Source organism: Cyprinus carpio, chromosome B4 (assembly GCF_018340385.1).
Source record: "Cyprinus carpio isolate SPL01 chromosome B4, ASM1834038v1, whole genome shotgun sequence".
In the NCBI taxonomy this organism is placed as follows: Eukaryota; Metazoa; Chordata; class Actinopteri; order Cypriniformes; family Cyprinidae; genus Cyprinus; species Cyprinus carpio.
Window position 1 is genome coordinate 27724245 of NC_056600.1, and position 11960 is coordinate 27736204.

Below are 11960 nucleotides of genomic sequence, written 5' to 3' on the forward strand. Positions count from 1 at the left end.
GATAATTTTTAGCAATAAAAAAAAATTAATTTGTATGGCACAAATGGCATGATAGTCCCCATCTCATATTCCCTTAATGTCTCTGTGTTAAACACAGTCACGTGCATGGGAATATGCATGGAAATGATATGCAGATGAGGATATGCATAGTAAAACAAGGCGTTGTAAGCTCCATATATGGTGATTTCGGGGGGATGCACGTACACACAATCTTCCCCTGACTGGGATTTATAAATGGATTTTTGCTCAGGTTCTGGCATACGCATGGTTTTATAAATCTGAAATCTAGCTTTTGTGCATACACTACACCTTTAGGATAAAATCTATGGAGAGTTTTATAAATGAGACCACAGGTCCTTTACTTTCAAACAAAAAAAAAACTGTTTTATTCCAGTTTCAAACATTAATAAAAAAAAAAAAAAATTTAATCAACACATGAATGTAGGTAGGTTTCATAAAAAAGCAACATTTTGAGCAAAAAAAAAACTGAAAATCGCACTTTTATCTAATACTACATCTGGATCATATTCAATAATATTACCAAAGCCAAGATGCAGTAGATGTACTCCCAAAGCTTGCACAGGCCTTTACCATTTTCTGGCTCCACATTTCACTTGCTAACATTAGACAGTTTTCAAACCTGGAAAAAAAAAGTTCCTAAATTTGTCCAGCTGAAAATATGTTCTAAATTCAATTTAGCTGATTCAGTGCAAAAAAGTAAAAAAAAAAAAAAAAAAAGTGAAAAAAAAAACTGTTTGCTTTTTTTTTTTTTTCTACACTGATACATGTAGTACAGAGCTTGATAGTATGGTACGCTTCTTTATCTCAGTAAACTGCATTTTGAAGTATGTTTTCAACCTGCACATGAGAAGTCGGGCATGTCAGTGTTTTTTTCACACAGCCTGGTAGCCAAGAACAGTACAGGCCAATGACAAACTCAGACCTTACTGGCTGGAAAGAGCTATGATTTCCTTCCTTGATGGACTGCTTCTACACGGAACAAGGTTGATAATCCCTGCCTCACTCCAAAGATCAATTCTAAAAAACATTCATCAGGCACACCAAGGACTTGAGAAATGCCGCCAAAGAGCAAACAGTGGTGCAGCAATGTGATGAATGTAGAAAAGCTTCCACTATGGTTATAGAACCACTACAACCCAACTTCCCATCTTATCCATGGCAGAGAGCTGCTAACTTTCGACTACTATTCAGGCTTACCGATACTGCTATCACTTCTCACACCAAAACTTCCAGATGATGACAAACCTAAAAAAGTTTAAGTCCATCCTACATGCCCGCACAAAAAAAATCATACAACAAAAGACACAGAGCTAGATCTTTGTCACCACTAAAGCCTGGAGAAAGTTTGGATTTGGGACCAAGCCATCACAGGGAAAGTGATTCGACATCAGGCCCCAAAGTCATTTGTCGTGAAAACCTCACATGGACACTTAACGCAATAGACGGGCACTGGTTCAGATGCACAACTCTGGGAAAGGAAACAATCAGGAAATGGACTGTCCAGACTTATTCGAAGATGATCACATACCTGACAGTCCGACAGCCACAGTTCCACAGCCAGCTTCAAGCCCACAGCTCTACCTACCAGACCAAGATCAGTCGGGAGGCTTGTCAATAATGCCAAGATGACTGAATCTTTAGCATATGGCCGGTGATCACAGAGGAAAAATAATCCTCTCACTGTGCCCAGAGTGTTCAGGTAGTCCACCCTGACCTCCTTAAAGAAAAAAAAAATGCTTGGGGGAAAAAAAAAGAGGGAAAAGTATGTTCATGTAAACAGAGTAAATATTCTAATGTTAGTGTAACCCTGGATTTAACATTTATGTCAAGGCTGTTTGATCTAATTCTAGGTATGTCTAAGTTCATCTGAGAAGCTTGTTTTTTTTTCCTGTAGGTCAACCACAAAGATGTTAAATGAAAAACTTTTCGATTTCAGTTCAATAAAAAGTCCAATTCCTAGTGATGTCATTCAAAACAAAAAATATCAATCATACAACACTCAATAATTTAAATAAATATGTATAAAAGAAAACTGAAGAGTTGAAACAAACCCAATTAAAAGGAATTCACTCCTGGAGGAACTAACTCAAGTCCCAGTATCATCATCCAACGAATAATCCAGCGAGAAAAAAAACAAAAAAACAAAGTGTACATCTTAAATTAATAACATTAACATCATCAGAACATTTAAACAGTTCATAATGAGAGAAATCACATGTATTTTGTACATTTTGTATGCATGTTTTATCCCTTTTTATAATAAAAAATTATGTTTTATTTACAAAGTTCGGGAGGAGCACATTCAGATAATTAACCCGGCAATTCCTATCAGCTTGAGAGAGAACTTCTATAAATAGCCCAAACCATCTCACCTTCATTCTCTCTCCAGTATTCCAGCATTCAGTTCGCTCCTTTTGCCTTTTTATCACAGACCCAATTTTTTTCCCATCCAACAACGAAACCAATAGTGGGGATTTTTCAGATCATCCGCCGCAATTTGATGTTGATGCCATTTTGTAACCATGAAGCAAACAAGGCATTTTTCCAAAGTTTATAATCCACAGTGAATTTTCTGTAAGCGTTACATTTGCCTTACTGTGTATGTATCAAACCTCACTGAGACGATACAGACGGAACAGACATAAGTGTCATGCGATTCTTCTGGTAGGATCAATTCATTTACGGAAATATTTCATCATTCACCGACGCGCCCACAGCACGCTCACTCAGAATGGATCTTAAAACGCAACTGCCCTGGCGTTTTGCCATAGGACAGCAATCGTGAGTAGGCCCTCACATCTCATTCTTTTCCTCTTGTTACTTCTAACCACCCTTTTCCTTTCAGTGGCCTTAAGCTCCCATAGCAGACGCTAGCTTCTTCAGGATGTCATGAACCCGCTTACTTCCCGTGGCCTAGAGGCTGCCTCCTCCAGCAACACATGCCCACACAAATCTAAGTTTTTTCCTCCCATTAACATGGGCTCGGAAAAAAGGCGCATCACAGACAGTGTGTGAACCTGGAGTAGGCATATTCCCAGTCTGTACTGTTCTCGCGCTAGGCGCGTTGCATTCTGATTAGATCGAATGGCATACTGCGGGAGGTCAGGGCCGCTGCTATAAAGCGATTTAGAAATTGCGCACGCTCAAATCGTGATTTTATGACGATTTCTATCGCACAGCCCTAGAATGAACTGGCAATGAACAGAAAATAACTTGGGCTTATATAATTATATATATGAAATGATGCTATTATGTTATGACTTAGACATTTTTACATATATTAACAATATTATTATTTATTTTAATAGTAATTGGTGGCCCACCTGCAATACCATCGCCCACAGGTTGAAAACCACTGGCCTAGAGAAACGTCCACCTTTGAGAATATACATGCTCCTGGATAGTTTATTAAACCAACAGGTGATCCATCTGCTATATTAGAACTGTCAGGCCTGGTTATTTTGAGCCTGGTGTATAACAGCATCTTATTTAAATCTATGTAATCTTTACCCGTCCATGCTATGAAAAATTCTAGCAGTGGTGAATCCGTTATTGCAGACAGAGGTGGTATTTCAACGCAAGTATTTTTTTTTTCAGTTGATGTCTGGGTCATGGGAACAGTAAATATATCTAGCTCAGATTTAATACACTCCGACATGTTGTGGAATACATGTCGGGCCATTCCCCCTACGAATTCGCACACCTGGTAGTTTAAAAAACCCTAGTGATATTACCATTAACACGTTACCATTTTGTCCGTTATTATTATTATCGTTATATGATCTTGATGGCGGTGGTTACAACATCACAAGCTATATTTCTTGAAACAGTTTTTAGATGCGGTTTCGCTATACTAAAATCTATTTTCAACAGAGGTAGAGCTGTTCTGAAAAGCACTCTAAAAATCCCACCTATACCAGAACCGTACATTACCGCTCAACCTGCATACCCAGGTAATCCGTTACCTGCTTGGTTCTGGTAGTATGCAACATATCGTTCGGGGTCCATAGTTGCGGAATAGTTTTGTTAAAACTAAAACTTTTCACAGGTCTGAAGTGAAGTTTAGCCACAACTTTACCGTAAGTGAAAAGTACTTGTTTGTTCTGGTCGTCTTTAACCTCGATGCAAATGTCTGTAATATTAGATTTATTCACAGATACGTAATGCGGCTTATTGAATCTAACACTGATGATGTCATTAGATGACCCGTCTATATGTACAGTTCTTAGTAGTGGTACATACGAATCACCGACTGATTGATATTCGATCATTTCAGTGTGTATATATACATGCTATAAAAGGCTCCTCTTATGTCAGCTTGATGTGGTGCATAAGTCACAACAGGTGCACCATCAAAATGATCTTTGTGAGGTTGTTTTACAGATCCTAGAGACATGCCCAGTTTTAACCCTAAAATAATAGCCAACTTCCCGTAAAATATCAAAGATGTGTTCCCCGGTGCTTTAAGAAATATCCTGTTTTTGATGTGATCATAATCAAATGTCACTCTTGACGGAAGATTAGCATTTATTTCTCTAGCCAGAAACAGTACATCCTTGTAATACCCCGGTTTTAATGTATTGCACACTTTAGATATGTTTTGAAGATTTTTTCTTTAATGTAGATAATCACATCCTGGCCCTCTTCATAATGTTTCTCATCATACCCAGTATATTGGGTTCGGTGTTAATAAATGCTGCATCCTCCTCATTAAATGTGTACCAGGAAATGGGATAATAAAATTAGATTAATCCGACTTCCCATTGATCTTTGAGGTTCATACTTCTTGCGAGTCTTTTGTAATTAGAAATACGGTTGTCAGGATAAACATCTGTTGATGCGTTGCAAGGTAGTGTAATATAAAAACCATCCTCACCCATGCTGTAGATTTTTCATAAATGATACTTATGACAACCTGGTTGTTACTTTAAGGGATTCTGTATGTCTATGATTTCCTGTTCTAGCAACCATGAAGAAAATGGTAATGGTTGACAAGACAAAGCACCTTGCGACCTCTCTTTTTTTGATCTAAAGTCTTTTCTATTTTAATGACTCATCTTGATTAACAATATTTTTAAAAAAAAAAATTTCATAAAAACAGCCGTCGATAACATCCCCATCATAATCTTGTAATCTGTACACTGGTGGGTATACAGGTGGCTATAGTGAAAAACTCTTTCGTGTAATTGTTCATACCCTTTCGAAAATACATTTCTAACTTTAGACACTCTAACCACATCCCCTATTTTATACCTAAAGACAGGTGTCCCTTTGCGCAGTTTTCCATATTGATTATTAAACACTTCCCCCTTATTTTCTTTATGAACGTCCAATTGTCGCATTTTAATGCTTTTGTGATAACTGGCGTTATATCCATCTATAAGATCTTGTAAGATAGCGTAGTAACTCTTTGAATTGATGGCTGTTAAAAATCGCCACATTTTACAACGAATCGTCCGATTAAAGCATTCAATAACAGATGCTTTCACATCACTTGGTGTAACGAAATGATGTATGTTATACTTTTTCATCAGTTGTTGGAAATGTTTGCTAAAAAATTCAGTGCCTTTATCAGTCTGTAATTTTTGAGGTATACTGTTTTCTTTGAGTAGAGAGGCGAACGCTTTCGTAACCTCTGCCCCTGTCTTATTCTTCAGTGGGTGCGCCCAAGCATACTCGCTAAAAACATCTATGCAAGTCAGTAAAAATTTGATATCATCATTTTCTTTTGAATAAGCAGACATGTCAACCAGATCTGCTTGAAACTGTACATCTTTCCTGTCCACCACCACTCTATTCCGTTTGTATTTGATAGGTGCGGTTCTGTGTAATGTATAAGCATCCTGAGCGGATAACCAAATCTGTTTTATCTTTGTCCTTCAGAGCTACCTCGTATTCCTGTAGTACACCCCGTTTTAACCGTTCCGTACCTCCCAAAGACCCAGGGTTCGAGGGGGTGTAGTACACTTTTTTTCATTAATTCAGACATCTTACCCTGCCACTGTTTTCAGAAAATAATGACTTATATAAATAATGAGTTATTAGTGTCAAAAGGCTTTAATTTGCAATTGTCGTAGAAGACACACAGAGATGTTAAATATGATTGGTTATACAATATCTAATTATCGACATCGACAACCCCCTGAATCCTTTGCAGATGTGGTGTTAAACCAAACAGTTTCAAGGTTCGGCCAGAATGAGTTTTAGATCAGGTTTAGACAGTTTATGCGACAGTTGTTCAAAACAACCCAGAAAAATAGTACGCAGATGCCTCATAGAGACATGAATGTTGTGTTTGCGAAGGATGATTGACCTGACAATCTTTCTTCAACTGCCTGTCAACCAGATATTCCAGAATTATGGCGACAACAGCTTTAATGATTTTATGTTGTTGTATCTGTCAAAAGCCTCGCACCACTTAAACATTTTGTCTATCTTTCCGAATAGGTCTTCTAACGCAGACACATCTTTCCACTGAAACAAAAATTTAATGGTATAGTATTTGTGATGATCCTCTTCAGATATCGGCCAAGCGCGTTCAGGTAGGTCCGAGCTGTGGTTGCTACGAAGTATATAAACATAATCATCGGCGTACTTGTTAACGTGATCCCCGAGCACTCTGTACCGCATACCTGGAGTGATTCCATTCCATTCCCCTATGAATAGAGGGTCATTGCAACTGTCTTTTAGATCACGCCAGACATAGCTGTAAAATAAACACCAATCTTTAACGGTGAAAAACAGCTCTGGGTCATCGCTCGTGTTGTACATGAACCTTTCATTGTTGTCCACGGTACTCAGTCTGACTTTCCGGTTGGTCTTGTCAAAATTGTAACTGCAAATACGATTACTGGATAAATGAAACTCATACTTAACATTATCCAAAGGTTCGTGGAGGAAATAGGCCAGACACAGTCCATGTATCATCTTCCTCGGTGCCAGTGTAAGATCACCTATAGCAACCTCTACACTACTCTTCTCAGGAGTTTTAGGTGATGATGTCTCACCCATTGTTACAGAATAATTTTCTGTTTCTCCAATTCACAAAATCTCTTGTATTTTGCATCTAGGTGAGGATAAATTAACCTCAACAATCCCCTTTTTAAATGCATGTTACATCCAATTTGTGACGACTATCAGATCGGATTGGATTTGCCAAATTCCCCATCGTTAGGGGCAGGGTTGTAGGTGTGGCTTGACCGGTGCGCTCCGGAGCTCATTGTGAGTTTGTCAGTGGCGCGTGAGGTTGATCTGACGGAAAACAACGTAAGATTTGCAGGGATCTTTTTCTTTTGTTTAATTTCTTCTGCCGTCGTGACAACGATAGCTTTCCTGATTTGTAACATTGAAAAACTACCGTTTGCTTAACGTTCGCTTCTTTTTTGTTTAAGATCACGGTAAGATACCAATACTGCAAACCTCTGTATTTTTCTTTTCTAACTGGTAACAAACTCTAAATAGTTTTTAAATTGTAATGTTACAAGGTTTGACTATCACGTGCTGTTTAACAAACAAATCTTTTTTTTGCTCTTTTTCCGTCCAAGCTGGACTATTGCAACGTTCTCTTGGCAGGCCTTTCAGCCAGTTCTATCAAACCTTTACAATTAATCCAGAACGCGGCAGCAAGATTAATTTTTAATGAGCCGAAAAGAATACACATCACACCTCTATTTATCAATTTGCACTGGCTACCAATAGCTGCTTGCATGAAATTCAAGGCATTGATGTTTGCCTACAAAACCACCACTGGCTCTGCACCCCTTTACCTAAATTCATTACTTCAGACTTATGTGCCCTCTAGAAGCTTGCGTTCTGCAAGTGAACATCGCTTGATTGTGCCATCCCAAAGAAGCACAAAGCCACTTTTATGGACTTTTAAATTAAATGTTCCTCCTGGTGGAATGACCTGCCCAACTCAATCCCAGCAGCTGAGTCCTTAGCCATCTTCAAGAATCGGCTTAAAACACATCTCTTCCATCTTAATATGACCCTCTAACTTTAGCACTCTCTATTCTAATTCTATTCTTTAAAAAAATAAAATAAAATGTTACTAGCTTTCCTATCTTTTTGTATTCTATCTGTTTTCTTTTTATTTATTATATTATTTAAAAAGCCCTTGCTATGTGTACTGTGTTAAGCTAATTGAGACTTGTTGTAGCTCTCTATATCATTGCTCTTTTGTTGTTTTTGATTGCTTCCATTGTTCTCATTTGTAAGTTGCTTTGGATAAAATCGTCTGCTAAATGACTAAATGTAAATGTATCTGATTCTTTTTTTGTTTGTTTGTTTTAGATAGATGGTCAGTAGCCTTCTTTTCTTTTTATTTAACTTGTAACAAACCCTGACTAGTTTTTAAATTGTTTTAACAACACTTAAATGAATACCTTGACCCATTTTTACTATTTTCCGGGAGAAAAACAGTCATTACATTGTTTCTATTTCATGTATGTTTTAATGTTTTAAAACTTTAATAAAAACTTACCTTATCCCGTTTAATAATCATACCACGTTTCACATTTAAAAGTTTAAAGCACATAGTTTTTTAACAGTTTTCAATTTCCCACACAAAAAACACTTTCCCAAACAAAGTGGTTATTGTACCCTCCCTCATGGGACTCTGCTGCTTGTAGCTCTGCTGTTGAGGTTTGAAACAAAGGTGTGATTTCCTGTTGATTTTTTGCAAGATCTTGAAGACTTTGAAGGGCACTCATCATCCGTATTGCCTGTGTCTACCTTCTCTTTCTCACAGTTATCTTCAGAATTGGAGGTTTCTCCATAAACTACAAAAGCAAGTAACCAGCATATACCACTAGAGCAATACCACTGCACTGTTAAATTTTTATTAAAAACAAAAAGTATGACAGAAATTAAACTATTTAATTTATGGAAATAAACTAAATATTACTTGGGGTTTAAATTACTTCTGTTTAATGACTTATACTTAGGGTCTCTGATGGTCTCAAATAAGGAGAAGATCGTTTGAAAACTTTCTGAATTATATTGCCGTCTAGCTGTTGGCCTTCAATGAGCATTGGAACAAGTTTGTTGCCACAAGGCAAGAGGATTTCCAGACTGACACAGGCAAAAATTACACACAGTAAAACTTTAACATTTTGTAAAATTTGCTCTAAACACCTTTATATGCATGACTGCTAAACAGCCTACCCCAGACCACATGGAAATTTCTCCTTAAATGCCTCAATTTTTTATTCATGACTTCTGTAGTCCCACGTTTTATCAAATTCAGAAGCACTTGATATGTGCTCCTTTTCATACAACTTCTACTTGGTCTACGGCTTAACCACATTGTTTTCTTTAAGATGTGTCAATAGCATTATATATATTTTTTTATAAATTCTGATACAGTGGTTTCCACTTGAAAAAAAAAGAAAGAAATTGTTAAATGTCATAAATACTATATTAGTTGTTTTAACCCCTAGTCTTGACTGTCAGAAAATGTCAAGACACAAAGAAGAGGATAGCCACTGTGAGTGCAGGTAATTGTGTAACTAAAACTAAAGTGATTTTGGAAGTACCCCCCCACATTTGAATTTCATGTGGTGCATTCACACAGGATAAGCGAAGCCTGTGATTTTACTCAAATTTACTGACTTATCTCCCAGATACCCGGATGTCAAGGCTTTGAAAGTACCGTTCAATGGTTCAGATGGATAAAAAAAATGAATATAGTTTCTTGCGCTGTGTCATTTACATTTCACCAGATTAAAATAATATCTCAAGCTTTAACACATTAACCTCAAAACCTTTTCAGCTTTATCTTTCAGCAAATTGTATGGTGTAGCGATATGACAGCACCCAAAATACTATCAAAACACTCCAACGCAGCTCCATTCTTCGTGAAAGATGGATAAAAATGCGCACAGGAAACAAAAACCTTGAAAAATGATATACGACCCGCCAAATCCAGGCCAAATCACAGAGATGTTGATTCGCACGGGATTAATATTATCACAGGACCTCAGTGTTCGGTGAAACATGGTTGGTCTTTTGCGGGGGAATTTTTACTTTACAAATGACAGACATGGCCGATTCACACGGGATTAAGATCACAGACAACCTCCGCAATAATTACAAATGACTGGAGGTCACCAGATAATACTAATCCCGTGCAAATAGGGGTAATGAGATCTTTCCAGTGCTTGCAGTGAAAATACGAGGAAATAACATACAAAGTGAAATGTTGATCTAATGATAAATAGCTCAATAAAAGTGCTAGGGAAAACAATGCTTTTTAACAACCTTTTGTGGGGAAAATTAAATTCACTGTTTAAACCCACAATGTTTAAATGAAAGTGGAAGTGATTGTTTATTTGGATGACTTGTTAATCATGGGTCAAGACGAGCATGAACATCTGACAAACCTTTGCCAGTCTTACAGCGTCTACAAGACTCAGGACTGAGAGCATTGAAATGTAAGTGTGAGTGGAGACAAACACTGATTGAATACCTGAGTCATGTGATCCATGAAAAAGGATTGTATCCAACAAAGGAAATCCCGCCCCTGCTACACTATAAACAGATGCTGAAGCTGTGGCTGAAATCGGTCATTTGTTCACACATTTACTGTTTTCTGTATGGTGAATGACACAGTGCACTTTAGTGGGCCTTTAAAGTATATTATTAAAATATTGGAAGGGTTGTTGTTTAACTTTAATGGGGGAGGTGATATGGTGTATTAGGATAATGTGTATTTGGATAATCAAAATTTGTAGCGTGTATTTTTGTAATTGTGCATTTGGAATGTGTACCTGTTTAATGTAGTGCATTCATTGGTTCCTGTTCATAGGATGTGATGTGATTTTAAGAAAGTTTAATCATTGCTTTCAGAGGAATATATCAACATTCATTTTAATTTTGAGATTAATGTTTTAATTTAAAAAAAATATAAACGTGTTACGGAAATTAAATCAAACTAATTAAATATTTATCAAAAAGTAAAGTCAATGTCCCTATAATAACAGCGTGCAATTAATTCAATAACGTCTTGCAAATTTACTGGTGCTGTGAACTTCTACTTGACAAAATCGTGCTTGCTGTCACAGTAAAACAAGTCAGGTTTGGTTTTGTTCCCAGGTTAAAGGGAGTTTTCCAGTAAATGACATTATATTTTTCTCACATCGGTGTAAATGTACATAATGACTTCACACTAGGCTGAGACATTTTTCAATAATACAACTGTTTTTCTGTGGACTGAATACATAGAGAGAGATATACTAACTAATATACTAATATAATATAACTCACTGATGCCTCTTTTTTTTTTCATTTTTGAAGTGAACATTGTGCCTGCATGGTGGTTAGATTTTTAGAATGTCATCTTGAATTTGAAAATGCGTCTGTGCGACATGCGTTTCTTGTCCGGTTGTGCATCACAACTTTTTTGAAGTGAGTGGTTTATCATTATCATTTAGGTTTCCTGAACAACTGTTAAATGTTCAGTCACGGTGTAAGTTAACATTAGACCCTTTGCTCCATTACAGTTAATCAGATCTGAGAGATGATTTAGACAAATGTATGCTAACATAATTCTGTGCTGTATACAGTAGGAATGACAGCCGCACTGAAATTGTGGTTATGTTAATTATTATACATTATTATCCATCTAATCAGGTTTTACGGTGGTGTTAGTGGTGCTAAACACACTCAAACGAAAGCAAGAGCATTCCCTGTTGAAACTGTAATAATAGCATATTGGCGAAACAGATTTGGGAAGCGAGTCTGGAGAATCCTCAAGCGCATAGATTTGATTTTGACGTCCTTACAGCGTCCCTAAATTCTACTATGCCTTGAGAATTTCTCTCTGAGAGTGAAAAACACTAGCAACAGATGAAGAAGTGAAACTTTATTCATAAGACACCTTTAAAAAAACGTGTTCTACACACTGTAAAAAAAAATAAGAAGCTACTTTTAAGCATACT